Below are 21,281 nucleotides of genomic sequence, written 5' to 3' on the forward strand. Positions count from 1 at the left end.
ATTTTTACTCCCCTTCTGCAATAAACTCAGACTCTCCTCTGCAAATACTTTCCCTCCCTCTGGCCCAGTTCACTAGGAGATACTAACAAGCTCTCCTCTGTATTTTTTCAGAATTTTGTCCTTACCTCTATCTCAGAACTCAGAGCACCACAGAATAATTGTCTACCTATGTGTCAGTTTTTCATCAAAAGTATGAGCTACTTCAGGCCAGGGGTAAGTTGTAATTCCCAGGAATCCCAAATAGCAACATAATGAATGGTAAATGACCAAGGGACTGAGTTATGAAAAGAAAAGGTAGATTAGAAGACTGCAGGAAGAGAGATACTCTGAGATTTGCCTTTTGTGGGAGAAGATCCACATGGTACAAAAATCTCCCCAGAATAAATTCATAATTAGCATTTCATATATGCATTTACCCCCTACATTATAGAGATAAGAGATGCCATCTGTACAATTATCCCTCCCAAGCAGAGTTCCAACACAACTGACTAGTGACTTCAAGGGAGGAGGCATTCACTGTCTCAAAGCATTCCATCTCAAATGCTTCTAATTGTTAGAAAGTTGTTTGTTTATTTAAAATATCAAACCAAAATCTTTTTTTCTGTTAATCCAGCTTTTCACCTCTAATATTAAAGTCAGACTTTGCCTTGATAGGCATAAAGAATAAAGTTAACAAAATTTCACATAACAAATCACCCAATATTTGAAATCTAAGATCTGAGAGAAGTTACCTTAACTCTCTGAGACTCAAATTTTTTTGTTCCTTTTTTAAATCTTTCAATGGAGCCATTCTTTTCAAAAATATTTAAATAGCACTAACTTCATACGGTTATTGTGATGATCAAATGAAATGAAACATATAAAGCAGCTAAAACGGTGCCATGTAAATAGTTAGGGCACACACACACACACACACGCACACACAACACACAAAGCTGGTTAAACAGCTCCTAGTTCTTTCCACCATTAATCATATAACATTTCCTTCAACATCCTGGCTGCGCTTGATTTAATGCATTCCTGTTTGTAAAAGTCCCTCTGGTAATAGAGTGTCCAGAGTGGTACACATTATAACAAATGTGGACAAAGCAGTGCAGACTCCGGTGGGATGATTTCCTTCCTTGATGAGACGCCAGTCTTCCATTAGAGCAACAACATTTACATTAGTTTGTTTGGCAGCTCCATAACACTATTGATTTATACTGAGTTCATAGTTGACTAAACCCCCTAGGTAACATATGAATGAAGTGCTCTAATCTAGGTTTATACCATGCTTGTCTTGTACAGTGGGTCATTTTGAACAAACGTGTAAAATAGTAATTTTAATCCAATTACTTTTCTTCTTGAGTTTAGCTCTCTGTTAACCATCTTAAAGTACAAGTTTAACAGGATATTAGCAATAATTTTGTGCTTTGGGTGAGCATACAGAATATAAAATAAGGAAAATAAAATTTTGACCTAGATGGTGGAAAGGATTAAATGGCGTGGTATATATAAAATTCCAAACATCTTGCCTGAAATATAGTAAGTGCTTTGCAAAGTATACTTCACCTTTATGTGATATTCAAATCTGATAATCAACACTTTATATATTCTAGGATAAGACCAAAGCAGAGTACTTCTCAGTAATAAAAATCAAGCAGACATCAATCGACTATTAATGCTGTTCAAGAATGGCTTTACAATCAGCTATGAATCCATTTAATTCTATTATTCTATGTACTATGTGATTACCTTATACTGATATTGTAACTACTTTTGATTATGCTGTCCTTTACCAAAAAGGCCCACTAACATCGGAGTACACATTGTGAGCCCTCCTGCCTTGGTTGATGATTTTGTGTGTGTTCATGCCCCCTTTCCCCCTCCCCACCCCGTGATTGCCCAGGGCTCAAGCACAGGAGAAGTGCATTGCTTGAAAGAACTGGTTTTCTTCCGGCTCCTCGGCTCTCTGCAGAGCCCTTGTTTTCTCCTAGGTGCTATCTGTGCCACTATTCTTTAAGGCATTGCCTTGGGCTACCTTCTGCTAAAGAACATTAGTAACGGATTCTGCTTTTTATGCTTCTGGAAATATTTTCATTTCATTAAAAGACTACTGAATCTTTCATGATTCAAAAAAAAATGATCATAATTTGATAGGACTCTAGGTGACTTAATTTTGACAAAGTCTCACTGGCCATGTACAAAATAGCAACAGATACTTAACAGTCCATTAATAAGGTTGATGAAACGGACTATATACCACATTAATTTATACATTCAATAAATGTTTACTGATCACCTGTTACATGTGTCAGGAGCTAAAGATAAATGGTGAACAAGGCAGATATGATTCCTCCCCTCATAATATTCCCAGTCTATTGAGGAAGACAGGCAGTAAACAAATTAGCCCAACACAGGTGGTGATGATACTTTGTAAGATCATATTTTAAGATATTAATTTACTCTTTTTTTAACCTTATCTTTTCCCTTTTCTTTTCCTCATTAGTGCCCAAGGGGAAGTTTGTAGCAGGGAACAAAACTGAAAAATAAGCTAACATGCAGTTCCCTTCCTGGCTTTTGTTTTTAAATACTAATAGTAGTTAAGGAAAGTAGGCTGGAAGTTGTAGAAGGAGAAAGGAAAGGATGTTCTTCTGGGAAATCAGGAAGGACAGGCTTTCCTTGAGAATAAAAATAGTCCCAGAGGTTGGAATGGGGAAGGATCACAGACTCCAAGAAGAGTGGAGACAAAAACCTTCCTCTGGCAGCACCCTGGGAAGGAGGCAAGTCCTCAGAGAAGAGACACCATGTGGTCTCCACACCTGCAGATGGGGGAATGGAGCATATCGTTAGCCATGATGACTGGGCCTTCAGGCTAAATTGGATCTTTCCACTAACATGGGGCGAAAAAGTCACAAGACTGACTGAATTTAAAATCCCCTCTCTCCTAGGATGATGTGAGCTTAAAATTAAAAGCATATTTCAAGCACACTTAAGTCCTTATAATGAAATTCACAATTTTTTAAATGATATGAATAAAATAAACAAAGTGGTATGATAGAAAGTAAGTGATCAGAACAGGTATTTCTGAGAATTTTTTTGAATTCATTTTACAGGTGTTTATTAGAATATTAGGAAGGAAGAAAGGGAGGGAAGACAGGAAGGAAGGAGGGAGAGAGGAAGAAAAGGAAGAAGCAGAGAAGAAAGGAAGGATAAAGGGAAAAAGAGAGGGAATGAAAGACTTGCATATCCAACAATGAGAGTCAGGAACTAAAAATACCATATCATATCAAAGAAAATTGATATGTCATCTGGAAATTATTAAAAATTTCAGGGTTTATGTTTGACAGTGATGCAATGCAATTATACCATGCCTTTAATACCTCATTTGAAATTGAAATTATTTTTAATTGGCATATCCACAACCCCAAATTCAATCAGCTTCTATATGACAATGATTCACTAAATCTATATCTCCAGTCCAAAAATCATTCAAATAGCTTATTGAGCTCCTTAATCTGTATGTGGAAGAAAATGTGACACAGAAGTTAGGAGTTTAATTTGAGTTATATTTCATATCCTGCCATCTACTGGTTTCATCACTTTTCTTTTAAATTTTTTTTTAATTTCAGCATATTACAGGGGTATTTAGGTTACATTTATTGGCTTTGCCCCACCTGAGTGAGAGCTTCAAGCATATCCATCCTTTAGACAGTGAGCACCAAGCCCATTAGGTGTGAATATATCCATCCCTTACTCCCCTCTCCCACTTGCCCAATAACCTATGAATGTTATTACTATATGTGCACTTAGCTGTTGATCAGTTAATACCCATTTGATGGTGAGTACATGTGGTGCTTGTTTTTCCTTTCTTGCAATACTTCACTTAGTAGAATGGGCTCCAGCTCTACCCAAGATAATACAAGAGGTGATAGATCATCATCATTTTGTGGCTGAGTAGTACTCCATGGTATATATATACCACATTTTATTAATCCACTCATGAATTGATGGGCACTTGGGTTGTTTCCACATCTTTGCAATTGTGAATTGTGCTGCTATAAGCATTTGAGTGCAGATGTCTTTTTTATTGAATGTCTTTTTTTCCTTTGGGTAGATGCCCAATAATGGGATTGCTGGATCAAATGATAGTTCTACTTGTAGTTACTTGACGTATCTCCATATTACTTTCCACAGAGGTTGCTCTAGTTTGCAGTCCCACCAGCAGTGTATGAGTGTTCCTATCTCTCTGCATCCACGCCAACATTTATTGTTTTGGGACTTTCTGATAACGGCCATTTTCACTGGAGATAAGTGATATCTGATTGTGGTTTTGATTTGCATTTCCCTGATGATTAGAGATGTTGAGCATTTTTTTGTATGTTTTTTGGCCATTAGTCTGTCTTCTTTTGAAAAGTTTCTGTTCATGTCCTATGCCCACTTTTTGATAGGGTTGTTTGATTTTTTTCTTGTAGATTTTGCTGAGTTCTAAATAGATTCTAGTTATCAGCCCTTTATCAGATGTGTAGCATGCGAATATTTTCTCCCATTCTGTAGGTTGTCTGTTTGCTCTTGTGATAGTTTGGGCACCCCGTGGGTGACTTGAGACCAGTACGCCTCTCCCTGGCAGGGTCAGGGATTGATCTCTGGGGCCCAGGAGACAGGCCTGCAGACCAGATCCCGTATACCCAGGTCTCAGTTGAAAGCAAATTTAAAGTTATTATATATTCCTAGTGGATTGATCCTTTTATCATTATGAAATGTCCCTTTTTACCTCTATTATGCTTTCTGTCTTAAAGTCTACTATTTCTGATATTAGCATAGTTATATAAAGTTTATTTTGGTTACACTTTGAGCATTATACTTTTTTTTTTTCTTGTATTTGACTTTACAACTGTATGAGGTCTTATATTTAAAATCTTACATTTGGGTTTAGTTCTACCATCTTAATGCTTTATTCTATTTCTCCCAAAGTTCCAGGTCTTTTCTCTTTCATTTTCTGTCTTCCTTTGGGTTTATTAAGAATATTTTTGTTATCATATTTTCTTCTTTAACTTTTGTCATACATTAATTCACTTCTTAAAATTTATTTTGTTTTATTCATCTTTTTGGTGTTTCTTCTATGAATCCCTCACTTCTTAAATCTCATGTAAATTAGCATTTCTAGACAAGGCAAAGATGTTAGAATACTTTAACTTTAATTACCCCTTTTTTATTGTTGTGTTATTCTTTCATAGTACAGCATTATTATTGATTTTTTATACCTGTTTTGGTTTTGTTTGTAAGGCAATCTCTTTTGTCCTCATTTTTAAAGGGTATTTCCACTAAGTGGTGAATTCTACTATAGTAACTTTTTTTTCCAGCATTTTAAAGTTGTCATGGCAGTCTCTTCTGTCTTCCATCATTTTTGTTAAGAAGTAAGTTAAGAATTATAAAACTGTCTCTTTAAAATTAATTTGTCTTTTTTTTTCTGTGGCTGTTTCTAATATTTTTCTCTTTGTCATTAATTTTCATTAATTTTATCATAATGTGACTGAGTGTGAGTTACTTTGTTCTCATCCTGCTTGGGCTTCATAGTGTTTCTTGAATCTGTGGCTTAATGTATTTCATCAGTTTTGGATAATTTTTGCCCTTTGTTAGTGTCTTTCTTGCAGTCCTAAGAGTCTGTGTGTTACATACGTAGACTTTCTGTGTATTATATATTTCTTATTGTACTTTTTGTATTTTCAATCATCTTTTGCATATTTTTTTACTAAATTATCTTTCAGAACCTCTACTCCTCTGTCTTACACCTCTTTGGTAGCCAGTTAGTGTAGAAGCTCATTACCTTAATATAATCAGGGATTAGCCATTTGTAACTAGTTTTAGGACTGATCTTCTAATTTGCTATTATTCCTAGTATTTACCCCTTCAGGAGGTCTAACTGAATGCCTTATTGTGGTCTTTCTCCTTGCTGGGCTTTGAACTCCATTTTGTAATTCTCCAAACAGCACTGAAATTCTGTCCCTGTTAGCATCTGTCTTCTTTTGCTTCTGAGCCTTTCTACCCACATTGCATATGCACTAACTAATGAATGACTCAAAGGGGAAAGCTGCCAAGAACAACACACTTAACAAGTTTTCCTTCTCTCTGGAATCCTGGGTCTCCAAGTTTCGTTGCCTTGATAACTTTCTGGTGTGTTCAAACAGTTTTAAAATTTTACCTAGCTTTTATTTTTTCTCTCAGTGGGAGGGTGGTCTACTACAATCTATTTCTTCTTAGCTGGAAATATAAAGTTCTAGATAGTTTTATAAGCTTATGTTAATGATAACTGCTCCATAAAGCTTTTTTTCCTATCATCTTATCAGAAACAATCACTCCCTCAACGAAATTCTTATGAATGTAGTGATTAAGAGCACAGATGTGGAGCTATTAAAATCAACCTCCATCATGATTTTGGACAAGTTACCTTAACTTTGTTTTGCCTCAGTTTTCTCAGGTATAAGATAGAGATAATATTTAATATTTATGTCACAGTGTTGTTATAAGGATTAAATGAGATAATATAAGTAAAACACATAATAAGCATTGCATAAGTATTAGATATTTTTAGTAATATTAAGGCATCTTTAATTAAATATTTTGTTAAGTAAGGTCTCCCTCATCTTTGCTTAATTCCCAGCCTTGAAATATTTCCACACAAAATATCTATTCATTGCATTAGTGGATGAATGTAAAATTAATTGCATACAAGCAAATTGGTTAATTCAATGTTATGAAATGGTAATTTATTTTCAGAGACTCATAGTAAAGGGAATGAGTTTAGTTTGTGCAAATGAGACTTGGCTCATTAGATTTCCCATATCCATATTAATATATTTTTAACTCCCTGGAAGTGGAAAATTGTTCTTTTTATCTCTTTATGTCAGCACTTAACTCAGTCTTGGTTAGTAAGAGACATTCAGGGTTTGTTGAATGACTAAAGAAAGTATCATTTTTGTCTTATTTATTACTATGGTTATCTAAGTCTTTAGCTTTCAACTTATCTAATCTTCAAATTTAAAACAATTGCTCTAATTTGTCTTTAAGGAGTCAGTTTTATTTCTTTTTTCAGTAATCTATATTTGCCACTGACTTTATTTTAAAAGCTGCATGTCAACGATCCGCATCAGTCAGGTGTGTTTCTGTTATGCTGAACTCTATGATACAAGTGTCGTTCTGGTGTCCATGGACCAACAGACCAAATAATTTAAACACCTTCTCATATGCTACAGAAGACATTAAAAGATTTCTTTATATTTTTCTTTTAAGCCAAGATTGTCCTTTTAAACTTTTGATCCTAATCTTCATTTTTCATAACATTTGCCAAAGTCTCATGGATTTTATTTTCTATATGTTGCCTTCCCGGCTGTTCTTTGATGAAGAGAAGAAAATGTTCAAAGCGTCTATCTGGACAGCAGAGCAGTGCACAGCTGTGATGTATCTTTTTCTTCTGTCTTGACCTTACTCTGAAGAAAGTACTCCTTTAGGCTCAAACTCCTGAAATTGACTGAAATATCTCGTAGGGAATGCTTTGGTCATAGCAAATAAAAAACCTATTTAAATTCTATTCCAGGTGTAGCCTCCCTTTACTTTATAGATTAAAGTGGGAATTACCATTGAGAAGGGAAAAGGAATCATGAGTATTTAAAGTTTATCACAAATGAGAAGTTTGTGAACAAAGTCTTCCCATGAGACTGAGATTTGTGTTGCATTATCTCTTGAAATCAATCTGAAAATAGGAATGTGCACCAAACAATTGTACCAATGAAGGGAAAGCCAACACATGCCTCATTATCATCTTGAGAAATGCCAACACCTGTGGTCTTTTTTAACCTCTTGCTCACCTTTCGACATTTTTCCTTTAACTCACATAAGTCTTGTAGCTCACACAACAGAAAAATTAGTTTTTAAGTCAATTATAATTGATTTTTGTTGTCTTTTTCACAGGATTTTGAAATGAAGGAAATATGTGAGAAAGATATTTGTTAGATGAAGACAAGGGAAAAGAATTATGTGGCATAAAATGACTCACTCCTAAGGTTAATATTTTACTGGAAAGGAAACCAGTAGTCTTTGAATGAGTGATGTTTATGACAACAGTATTAAATATTAATTGATCTATTGAACAAACATTAAAATACGTTATATACTAGACGCTGCAAAATGGCAAGTGAATTTACCAATTTGATCCAAGTTTGTTACAGTCACAGTACCAAGCACTAATCAGAATACAAACCATAAAACAATGCTATTGGATGAAATTATATAAACTCTATCCTATAGCTTTAAAGGCAAACAAAACAACTCCCTCCATTCTCAAATATGTCTTACTTCCATTGCTTTCCTCATACTACACATCAAATCTTGGTATACACTGGTGAGTGAATGATATGCAGTCCATTGTTTTTATTGTCATTGAAAAAATTATATCCCCTCCACTGATTAATTCATTTATTTAATGAACATTGTGATTTTATTGTATGCAAGGACAATCTATATAAATATACACTGACTTTAGTGTATTTCATATTGTTGGAATTATTGAGTCTGAAAGATTAGTCAATTTATTTGTAAAGGACCAGGCAGTAAATATCTTAGATATTATTGACCAACTGCATCTCTGTTGCTGCTGCTGCTGTTTCCGCTGCTTCTTTTTTTAAAAATTAATATTACTTTTAATTGCCAGAACATAATCTGTTACATTTATGGAGTTCCATGTGATATTTTGATATGTGGATACAATGTGGAATGATTAAATAAAACGAATTAACATATCCATCACCTCACTTACTTAACATTTTTTGTGGTGATACATATGAAATTTACTTTCTTAGGTATTTTGAAATATACAATACATTATAATTGACAATGATCACTCTGCTATGTAATAGACCTTAAAACTTATTCCTCACATCTACCTGAAACTTTGTACTCTTTGACAAGCAGAACACCATTCCCTCATCCTTCTACCCCCAGCCTCTGGTAACTACCATTCTCCTCTTTACTTCTGTGAATTCAACTCTGTTTTGATTTCACATATTAATGAGATCATGCAGTACAGATGTCCCCCTTATCTATAGGGGATACATTCCGAGACCCTCAGTGGACTCCTGAAACTATGGATATACTGATCCCTATATATAGTAAGTTTTTTAGATCTGATAACTGATACAGCATGCATACGCTGGTCAAAGGCATGATTCAGATCCCAGGCAGGATGGCATGAGATTGCATCATGCTACTTAAAATGGCATGCAACTTAAAACTTAGAAACTATTTATTTCTGGAATTTTCCATTTAATATTTTCAGACTGTGGTTAATCTTGTGTTACTGAAACTGCAGGAAGCAAAACTGCAGATAAGGGGGGACTACTGTATTTGTCTTTCTGTGCCTGGCTTATTTCACTTAGCATCATGTCCTCTAGATTTGTGCATGTTGTTCTAAATGACAGTGTTTTCTTAAAGGATGAATAATATTCTGTGATATATATGTCATATATATAATTTTCTTTATCTGATGGGCACTTAGGTAATTTAATATCTTGACTATTGTGAATAATATTACACAATGTAAATGAGAATGCAGATATTCTTTTGACTTATTGATTTCAATTCTTTGAGTATACTCTTAGAAGTGTGCTTGTTAGGCCGGGCGCGGTGGCTCACGCCTGTAATCCTAGCATTCTGGAAGGCCAAGGCGGAAGGATCGCTCGAAGTCAAGAGTTCGGGACCAGCCTGAGCAAGAGCAAGATTCTGTCTCTACTAAAAAAAATAAAAAGAAATTAGCTGGAGAACTAAAAATATATAGAAAAAATTAACCGGGCATGGTGGCACATGCCTGTAGTCCCAGCTACTCGGGAGGCTGAGGCAGTAGGATTGCTTAAGCTCAGGAGTCTGAGGTTGCTGTGAGCTAGGCTGATGCCCTGGCACTCTAGCCAGGGCAAAAAGAGGAAGACTCCGTCTCCAAAAAAAAAAAAAAAGAAGAAGAAGTGTGCTTGCTAGATCATATGGTAGTTCTATTTTTAGTTTTTTGAGGAACCCCCATACCATTTTCATAATGGCCATACTAATTTACATTCCCAGCAAGAGTATACAAAGGTTTCATTTTCTCTGCATCCTCGCCAACACTTACCTTTAATATTTTTGATAAAAACCATTCCTACAGGTGCAATGTGATATCTCATTGTATTTTTAATTTGCATTTTCTTAATAATTAGTAATGCCAGGTATTTGTATGACTCTGTTGGCCATTTGTATGTCTTGTTTTGAGAAGTGTCTGTTCAGGTCCTTTGTCTATTTTTCGATCAGGTTGTTTTCTTGCTATTGAATTATTTGAGTTCCTTATACATTTTGAATATGAACTCACCAAATGTATAGTTTGCAAATATATTTTCCAACTCTTTAGGTTTCTTCATCTCAATCCTTTAAAAATTTAAAAGTAATTCTGAGCTCATGGTCCATAAAAAAACTTAAGTTGGATTTGGCCAGCAAGTCATCATTTGCCAAACCCTGGTCTAGAAGAATGTCTTCACCAGAATAGTCTAGATTGAGCATTGACATTTTCACTCTTGTCCTCTTTAGTATCTCTCTTTCACCATGAGAGGAACATTGGCCTTCATGTTTTTCTTCCCATCATTAGGTTTCTGCCTAACTCTCTGGACAGTAACTGATTAAACAAGGGTACACACACATTTATGCTTATAAACCATTCCTCTAGTGAAACATAATCTCCACGGATGCAATTTCACCTAAACTGGAGACCACTTCAATATTATTATGCAGAGCAGTCTTTTCCTCATTGAGTTGAAACTCTGTAACAATATCTAGGATTGTAATTTTCTCTTCAGAAATAGATCTATTAAGGTGATCTTTCATCTCAAAGGAGCAGTATAATTTAAAATATAATTCTTAAGGAACAAAAAATGTTGCAGTTTAAAAATGTTAATGCTAATCTCTAGGTCTGTCATCTATGATTCCAAAACAGTCTTGGGTACAGGCTCAGAAAATATAAATACAGCAACTCACACTCACTTACATATGGAAAGACCCACACATGTGACAAAGAATAAATTAGATTGAATTTTGTATTACGGTTTTTGGAATCAATACCATTTGTTCAGTGTTATATTCAATATGTGTATATACACATATGGTATATTGTATTGGAATTAGGAATGCTAAGTGACTATATTTGTTAGGATGCATGGTTATATGTAATAGACACCCAAAATAACAATGGTTTAAAAAATATAGGCATTTATTTCTCTCTCTCTTAAAAGTCTTGATGTAAATATTTCATGACTGGTATGGTACCCTCTGCAGTCATCTAGGACCCAGGCAACATTTGTGCTTCTGCTCTTTTATCTCTAAGATGGATCCCTACATGTCATGGTCCAAGATGTGGCTCCACCTCACAAAGGGCAGAAGGAAAACCATATCCCTTTCATTAATAAGAAATTCCAGAAGCTACACATATTGCCATTTCTCATGTCACCTTGGCCAGAACATAGTGTCAAGGACACAACTAGCTACAGGGTGAGCTGACAAATATAGCTTTCTGATGGTCAAGAAAATCATATGCTCAAAAGGAGAACAGATATCAAAAAACAAAACTCTCTTTCCCCATAGTGACCAGAAAGTTTTAAGGCCATTTGGGGACATTTAAAACTGATTAGATTATCCAAAAATGGAGTAAATCATAGAAGTACTTCTGATACAAGAAGTGGAATTAACAAACATCCTATTAAAAGCTATTTGGAGCAAAAAAATAAAACTCATTTGAATAAGAAAAAAAGAAGTGAAATGATATTGTGTCTTTTTTTGATATGATGTTATATATATGTGTGTGTGTGTGTGTGTGTGTGTATATATATATATATATATATACACACACATATAACACTAAAGCCTCCACCAAAAACTGTTAGAAATAAAAACAAATTTCAATTTATTCTGAGAAATAAACCCCCGCATTTATGGTCAATTGATCTTTGACAAGGGTGCTAAGAACACATAATGGAAAAAGGACAATCTCTTCAATAAAGTTTGTTGAGAAAACTGAATATCCATTTGCAGAAGAATGAAATTAGATCCCTATTTCACATTATATACAAAATCAACTTAAAATGGATTAAAGAGTTAAACAAGACTTGAAACTGTAAAACCACTAGAAGAAAATATAGAGGGAAGTTCCATGACATTGGTCTGGGCAGTGATTTCTTGGACCCAAAAACCACAGTAAATAAAAGCAAAAATAAACAAATGAGTTTGCATCAATCTAAAAAGCTTCTGTACAGCATAAAAAACAATCAACAATGAAAAGACCACCTATGGACTGGGATAAAATATTTGCAAAACATGTATGATAATATCATTATTATTATTAACATATAAATATATATTCTATATTTATATATAAAATAATAAAATATTTTATGTTTGAAAATGCTAAGAAATTAGATCTTAAATGTTCTCACCACACACACAAAAGATAACTATGTGAAGTGATAGATATGTTCATTAGCTTGATTGTGGTAATTATTTCACAATATGTATGTATATCAAAACATGTTGCATCTCACAAATATATAGAATTTTTATTTGACAAAAAACTCATAAAGAGAATCCTTTTTCAAAAGCTATTTAGAAATATTTAGTGAGAGCTTAAGAACCTTAATAAGGTGAATAAAATCAATATAATATATTTTTGCATTTCTACATCAGAACTATTCACGATATATTTAACTAGCATTAGGAATAAGAGGAGTCATTTATGGTTTTGGAGAGTCCTTCACCCATTCCCTTTGTTTCTGGTTAGCAGCATCTTCAGTTTTAGAAGATTCACTTCTACTCCACTGTGTGCAACCTTAGTGGAAATACCAATAGGTGCTCTGCCTAATTGCTGGGATGGGAACTAGGTTAAGTAAATGAGATTCTCTCTCAGGACATTGAAATCAAATCAAATGATACCAAGTTGAAATGAAAAGTTGAAGTGATTCACGCCTGTGGCCCTCCAATGAGCTATAGACTCCATAGTTTCCCCAGTTTCTGTTTCATTTAGATTCTACATCTATATATTCATTTCTTTATTTCAGTGAGCCCCCCAAACCATTCCAATGAATTCTTATTCTGCTTGTGTTAGAAAGCATTATATCCTAGTACTTATAAATAACAACAAAAACAGCTATAACCCAATAATAAATTCTGTATTGGAGGTGAGTATAAGATGTTATACGTGTACACATACACACATGCATGCATATGTCACTGATAAAACTCACAAAAAAGAGAACAGAATTTATTACTTTTTCTCTTTTGTGTCTTTTTGGTCTGTTTTGTTTTTCTGGACATGGGCACTGAAGTCGAGGTATCTACTCTAATCATATGAGAAACGGAGGAACTGTTGATGGCTAGGAGAGAAAGTATATTCTTTGGTAGATGAAGCATTTTTAGTCCAGATGGAATATCTTACCCAGAAGCATGATGATCTTAAAAAAGTGACTTTTCTGGGTTACATACAAGCCTAATATTTTAGGGCTCTTGTTCCTAAGGATAAAATCATGCAATACAAATGAAAGCACAATGCATGTGTTAAATGCTTCTGGTTATATTAACACTAAGGGCTTTTTTTGTATATATATGTCTTTATTATTGCTCTACTATTGTCATTTTAGAAAAGAATTTCTAACAGAGCCCCTCTAAAAGGTACTTTAGGCTTAATGATTATAGCATTCATGAAGGTATTCACAGGGTGAAATTGATTCAATTATTTTCATTTGGATAAAAGGAACAAACACTTGTGAGAGTCTACAGTGTTGGTTCTTAACACAAGTTGAATATTAGATGCACCACGGAGCTATTTATAGTGCATGTTTCCAGAACATATAAAGTCCTCCTCCCCACCCCTCTGATTTTGATAACATCTAATAAGTACTAAAGATCATGCCATGTGCTTTATATGTGATATTATGCTACACTCACAGACAGACTAGCGCAGCAATTAACAGCCCAGCCTCTGGACCCAGACTTCATTTAAAGCCTGCTTGATCACAAATTAACTAGGTAACTTTGAGCAATTTACTTAACCTCATTGTCTCTTCAGTTCTGCAGCTGTAAAATGAGGACAGTATTAGTGTTTGCTTTATTCAGTTGTGCCTTTCATGCAGTTAGCTTTCATAATTGTGGACTACATAATAATTGGTTCTAAATCCTTATAAAAAACCTACTGAATTTACTATTATTTTCACTTTATGTATGTAGAAACTGAGGTCTAAAGATGGAAGATAACTTCCTCAAGGTCATCTAGTTGCCTCGCTAAGATGTACAAATCAAGCCAAGATTTAGTAATTAGCAATTATGGAGAATATACAAGGTATGATTGAAAAATGCTGGGGGCAGTTTTGTCATGGTGGCTTTGAAGCAGCGATGGAGCAACTACGTAGAGACGCCTCATGGTCAAATACGTTACGTGGATCTGGGTCTCAACAGGGTGGTCTGTCACAGGAATATGCGATTGTTTTCAGTCTCTGACTCATAAATTGTGACTGAATCCTTGAATGTGAGCATATGAAGGAATCATGTATAGAGAATAGCAGAACGCTGAAAATACAGTATTTGAGAACTCCAACATTTTACAGGATAATTAGCGTCAAAATGAAAAGATGACTAAGAAGCTGTAGGCAAGTAGTAAACTCTGAAAAAGTACTATCATAGAAATTTAGAGAGAAAGGAGTTTCAGAAAGGAAATGTTCGTTAAAGGTTTCAAATGAATGGAGAATTAAAGGAACACGTTGTCAAATGGTTTGGGAAAGGTAAAGGTTATCAGGGACCCAGGGTAGGAAAGTTTTCCCTGGAGCAAATAAGGAGGCTTAGCAATCTGTGCTCCCCCTCACAAACTTTTGGTGATGAAGGGGAAAAAAGAGGACTCTAGAAAGCAAAAGATATAAGGTAGGATTTTTTTTTCCATGAGAAGGATTTAAGTCTTTTATATGCTCAGAGGGAAATGTCAGTGGAGAAAGGGAGTTTGGAAATAATGGGGAGAAAAAGGAGGAAATAAATGATGAAGTAAGATCTTCTCAAAGTAGGTACAAGAGAGTGATCCACACAGGAAAGAAGGAAGAATTTATCTTTCACTGAGAAAGAAAGGAGGAAAAATATGGGTGGGGATGCATTTGAAGATGGAAGAGCAAAGAGGTAAAAGATTTTTGGATAAATAATGGCAGTTTTCTCTGATCAGTTCTTTTGAACTGAACTACTATTGAATGAGTATATGGTACACTTGCACATGTTTGTATGTGCTTATGTAAATGCGCATAAGTCAGAGATGTAAATGTGCTGAAGGCTTTGCTCAATGGGTTTATAAAACTTAACCTCCTTGAGTGAAAAAATGAGGCTACAAGTCAATACTGAGATAGAAGATTTCATCTTTTTAAAATATGAGTGGTAGATAAAGAAAATGTAGTGTATATATATACAATAGAATACTATCCAGCCATAAAAAAATAAGGAAATCCTGTCATTAGTGACACTATGGATGAACCTGGAGGGCATTATGTTAAGTGAAATAAGCCAGACACAGAAAGACAAATACTGGATGATTTCACTCATTTGTGAAATCTAAAAAAAAAAAAAAAAAAAAAAAAGTTGATCTCATAGAAGTAGACCATAGACTAGTGATTATCAGAGGCTGGGGGAGGGTAGGGAGAAGGAAGAAATTGGGAGGTTGGTCAACAAAGTTACAGTTAAATAGAAGGAATAAGTTCTGGTGTTTTGTTGCTCACTAGGGTGATTATAGTTAATAATAATTATTGTATACTTGAAAATGTTGAGGTTAGATCTTAAATGTTCTCACCACACACACAAAAAGATAACTATGTGAAGTGACAGATATGTTAATTATCTTGATTGTGGTAATCATTTCACAATGTATACATGTATCAAAACATCACACTGTAATGTAACCCATACATGTGTACAATTGTGTGTTAATTAAAAATAAAACATTTTTTAAAAGTACTTGCATGGGACAAAAGTTATTAATTTAGAAGTAAGTTTATATTTCCACTTTAAAGTTAATTTATACTGGAGAAAATTAAAGTGTTTCTTTTCACTTAATTCCCAAAAAACTAAGTATTCAACAAATTTTGAGAATGCCATTTTACAGTATCTTCTGATACATTCTCTTCATGACTTTGCTATTGGAGATTATTTTAAAATTCAATAACTTTATATGTCAAACATTCAAATTCCTAAAAATGAAATTAATGACCCATTTTCTAAAATTAATGTCTTTGTAAAAACCAAAGGAATTTGTGTTTGAAGAATATTCAGAAAGTTTTACAGATTATGTACCATACCTCAAAGCCACATGAAGATTTAATCTTCCTTACTTTTAACATTTAGTGTCAAATTATCACATGTAAACAATTTCTTTTGTATGTATACTTTTCTATTTTAAAAACATCTCTATAAAACATGACTCTGTAGAAATAGAACTCAACAGAGTGGCCTTTTATTTTTGGGACATTACAATCATTCTATTTCCTTTAAGTTCTACAAACAGTGGTTTTAATCCAAAGATAGTGATGCTGGTTTTGCTGTTGTAAAGGTTTCACTATGAGACAATCTTACTTCTTCACAGATTGTGTCACAAAGCTTTATCACAAGCATGAGAGAACTCATTTACTTAAGTGTTTCTTGAATAAATTTAAAAAGCATGTACAGCCGATGTGTAAAAGAACAACTATAAATGATCTCCAGTTAAAAATGTGTCACCCAGAAATGAAATCATGAAAGTGATGTGGGTATCAATCTTATTACTAAATTATCAGGAGACAGCCGGGTGGCAGAGTCTTTGGAACAACTTCACAGAACGGAAGCTGATTGCCACCCAAAATGAGATTACACTGAAGTTGCAAATGAAAAAAAGGAAGCCTTCTACCAAAATGGATGTAACTGAATTACATACAAAATGTGTACAAAAGAAAACATTTTATGTAGGGATATTTGAATGATGTGAAAAAACAAATTTGTCAGTGGCCTCCTATTTGAGACTCAGTACGTGGAAAGAGAAATGCAAAACTGTTTGAGCTTCCAGCATCTTTTTGCTGAGTTGTGTGATTACTTTATACATCTTCTGAGGGCAGGAACTGACTCATTCTCATCCTTGTATTCCCTGAAGTGCTTAGGAAGTTCCCTGCTAATATTGCATCTCGATACATGTTTTTTATTTGGGAAAATGTGGGCTTTGTAAGTACATAGATTTGACTCTATCCTGACCTCACTAAACACTAGACTTTTGAGTGTTTGCCAGGTTATTTAAGCATTTTGAAGTTGATTTCCTTCATTTCCAAATAACAATGTATGTGTTGAATGTTTGATGTGAGGAGTAAATAATATAACAATTGTGATATCATGCCTTAGTGCCTTTTAGCATAATATCTGATATTGTTGGCACTGTGTAAATATCAGTTCTCTTTTTATCCCATTACGGTTTCTTTTTATCCCTTTATGGTTTCTTTTTATACGCAACTCTTGATTTCCTGTGAAAACCCAGTAACTTGCAATAATGGCTTTCTCCCAACTCTGGCCCAGCACAAGCCTCCATTCGTGATTCTTAGTTTCTCGCTCCTGGTCCTGACCCTGGGCTGGCTGTCTCACATACTCCCTGTGCAGGCATGATCCTCCACATCTGTCCTTCATTTCCAGGGCCCTCCACTCCAGAAGTGCTTCCACTGCTCTGTCATTACTTGCTCCAGGCTCCTCTCTGATCTTGACCTAACTCTCTGGCTCCTGAAACCAACTCCAGGTCCTGGCTTTAACATCTCACATCTCACACTGTTTGGTGAGTTACCTCACATCACGGCCACCTCCCAGAATATCTTTCATCAACATCAACTCCATTCTACATCCACAATTTTTCTCAAAGTGCGGTTCAAATCTCACCTCTTCCATAAAGGCTACTGTGATCTTACAAACAAGGAGCGATTTAATCCTAAATTGTCATCTGGAAAGTGATTTGTCTTTCTCAAATCTCATATATGTCATTTTCACTCTGATATGCTTCATTGCACTGAGAAGGCAGCATAAGCCGGTGAGAACCTGTGTGGACTTTAGAGTCTGGAAGATTTGGGATTGAATCCTGGGTTGGCAAACCTGTATAATAGTGGGCTAGTTCCTTTACCTATTTGGGCCTTAGTTTCCTTATCACTAAAATGGAGATAACACTTACCTCACAGTGTCTCTCTGAAGATTAAACAAGATGGTGCACTAAAGCATTTAGCAAAGTTTCTGGGACATATTAAGCCTTTGTTCAACAGTTGTTGTTAATGGGTGTGTGTGTGTGTGTGTGTGTTTTATTACTTCTCACATATTATATTACCTTGCATTTTTCCATGGTGTTTAATCAATATTGAATTTGTCATAATTTCCCAAAGAACAAGACATTTTTTGTGTCTCTTTTGGAAATTCAACTTTTATCTTTCCTGAAGAAATACCTAATATGTTGCCATACATATATTAGGGCTGAATAATTCTAGAGGGATAAATGAATAATCCAGTCCATATCTACAAATGAAATTTCCCTTTTTAGTATCATGTCTAACTACTACCAATTAGAGCTCATAAAATGTACAACTACCGAAACTGAGCAGCTGAATCTCAAAACAATACAAAGACAGCCTTTGGAATTAAGATTTATTTGCATCTGAATTTTATTTCATTTTGATATTGTCTGTATTTATTTCACTAATATTTTATTTGCTATTGTTGAAATTTTGCAACACTTCATAACAAGTTTAACAACCAAATTTTTAAAAATTTATGAGTTAGGTGAGATATATAGATATATACACACAAACATACACATAAATATATATTTACAATAACAATATTTAAAATAACTTATAAATTTGTTCATTTGTTCATTTGAATTTGGTTTTATCAAAATACCTGCTAAAAATGCAAGAGGACATTGCCATATACATGCATTACCACTGAGAGATACGTAGAAAAATGAAAGGAACAGTAATTTCCTTCTTATATACCACCAATCCCAACTGCTGTATAGAGATGCTCAGAAAAATGGGCCTTATTACTCAGGTGTTGGTGTTTTAATAGGAAAAGTTATAAATTTCCTAATATAGAAAGTAGAGTGAGTTTTCTACATAATGTGTATAGCTATATAATATGGATATCTTAGTTCCATTTTCTGTTGTTCTTGGGTTAGTTGTTAATAAATAAGCATATGACATTTATCTATTTTTACTGCATCAGTATCTTCTATTTTATACTTAGAACTCCTAGAGGTCACAGCATAGAACCTAAATGACAAGTAGTAATCAAATTCTATTTTTATAGTAGTAAAAAGAAAAAGCAGCAGCAAATAAGAAGGGAAATAATACATATTATAATTGTTGCTAAGTGAATCAAATGATAGGATGCTAAATATTAAGTAGTAAAGAGCAAGTAACGGTAAGCACAGTTCTCACTATCTACAAAAATTTGCAGGTGCTAAAATTAGGTTCTTTTGGTGGAGAATAGCCTGTCCTTGTAATTGAATTTTAAAATCTGTCTTCACCGCAAAGACATGATGGATATGACCTGTCCAAAACGAGAAAGCTGATCTTCCTAAGCACCCACACAGAGTTAAAGCAGAGGATCAAACTTTCCTACCCAACACTGCCCCGTTCATTCCTCTTCTAATGCACCTCCCTCTGCAGCACATCCCTTTCTTTCTTCTTTTCTTGTCTGTTCCAGGAGATTCTGGGTTAAAAGCCCTTCAAACAGGTATTTTCTTTTGTCACTTGTCTTATCAAAGGGAAGCTATCTGTAGTCTTTGTCTCCTGAGGAGCCTTAGACATCAAGTCTGGTCACTTGACTATGATTATGCATTTGTTGTAGTATCCAAGTGTCCCAATCTGTGGCTGTGTCTAAGGAAAAGTAATACTAATTATTATAATTTATCCACATGTCTTAGAATCTCTACCTAATCACTATGCAACACAATAACATTTATGCATATCTTTAAACATGTCAGATTAATTTCATCAGACATTTGGTTTACTTTTAATATTAAACACAGATCATGCTTACTTCATTTTTTTGGTTGTACACACCTGGTTCTGCACAAAATTTGGAACAATTAAAGGGAATGATGGTCAGAAGCCAAGAGTCCTGCTCTGAATTCCACCATTAGGTAGCTGGTGACCTTGGACAAAGCACTCGATTTCTTTAAGCATCAGCTTCCACAGTTGTGAAAAATAAGGAAACGAGACCCTGTCCACATAATTTATAAGACTGTTATGAAGAGAAGTAAGAAAATAGATATCAAAGCACTATACAAAACACAAATTTCTTCGCAAGTGAAAGAACAAGGTAATATAAAATATCTGAAACTTAGAATTCATTTGTTCATTCACACACTCATCAAATTTTTGTCTTTATATTTAATCAAGTAAAAATTATATATATTTATGGTGTACAACCTGTTTTGATACAGGTATAGATTGTGGAATGGCTAAATCATGCTATTTAGCAAATGCATTACCTCATATACATATACCTTTTGTGGGGAGAACACTTAAAATCAAATTTCTTAGCAATTTTCAATTATACAATATATAGTTATTATTATAATTATAGTCACTATGATGTACAATGTATCTCTTAAATGGATTCTTCTTAACTTTAATTTTGTGTCCTTTAACCAATATCTCTCCAATACCTCCACCCCCAAACCTTTGGTAACTACCATTTTACAGTTTCTATGAGTTTGACTTTTTTAGATCCCATATAAGAGTGAGATCATGTGGCATTTGTCTTTCTCTGCCTGTTATTTTACTTAACATAATGTCCTACAGGTTTATCCATTGTCACAAATGACAGAATTTCCTTCTTCTTTAACGGTGAATAGTATTGTGTATATAAACCACATTTTTTTAATCCATTTATCCATTGATGGACACTTAAGTTGATTCCATATCTTGGCTACTATAATTAATGCTGTAGTGACAGGGAAGTGCAAATATCTCTCCAATGTACTGATTTCATTTCTTTGGATATATACCCAGAAGTGGGATTGCAGGATTATATGATAGTTCTATTTTTAATTTTTTGAGGAATTTCCATACTTTTTTCATAATGGCTGTAATAATTTCCATTCCCACCAACAGTGTACACCCTCACCAACACTTGTTATCTTTCATCTTTCTTATACTAGCCCTTCTAACAGGTGTGAGGCAACATCTCATTATGGTTTTAATTTGCATTGCCCTGAAGATTAG

The sequence above is a fragment of the Eulemur rufifrons genome, chromosome 8, assembly GCF_041146395.1.
Source record: "Eulemur rufifrons isolate Redbay chromosome 8, OSU_ERuf_1, whole genome shotgun sequence".
Taxonomy (NCBI): domain Eukaryota; kingdom Metazoa; phylum Chordata; class Mammalia; order Primates; family Lemuridae; genus Eulemur; species Eulemur rufifrons.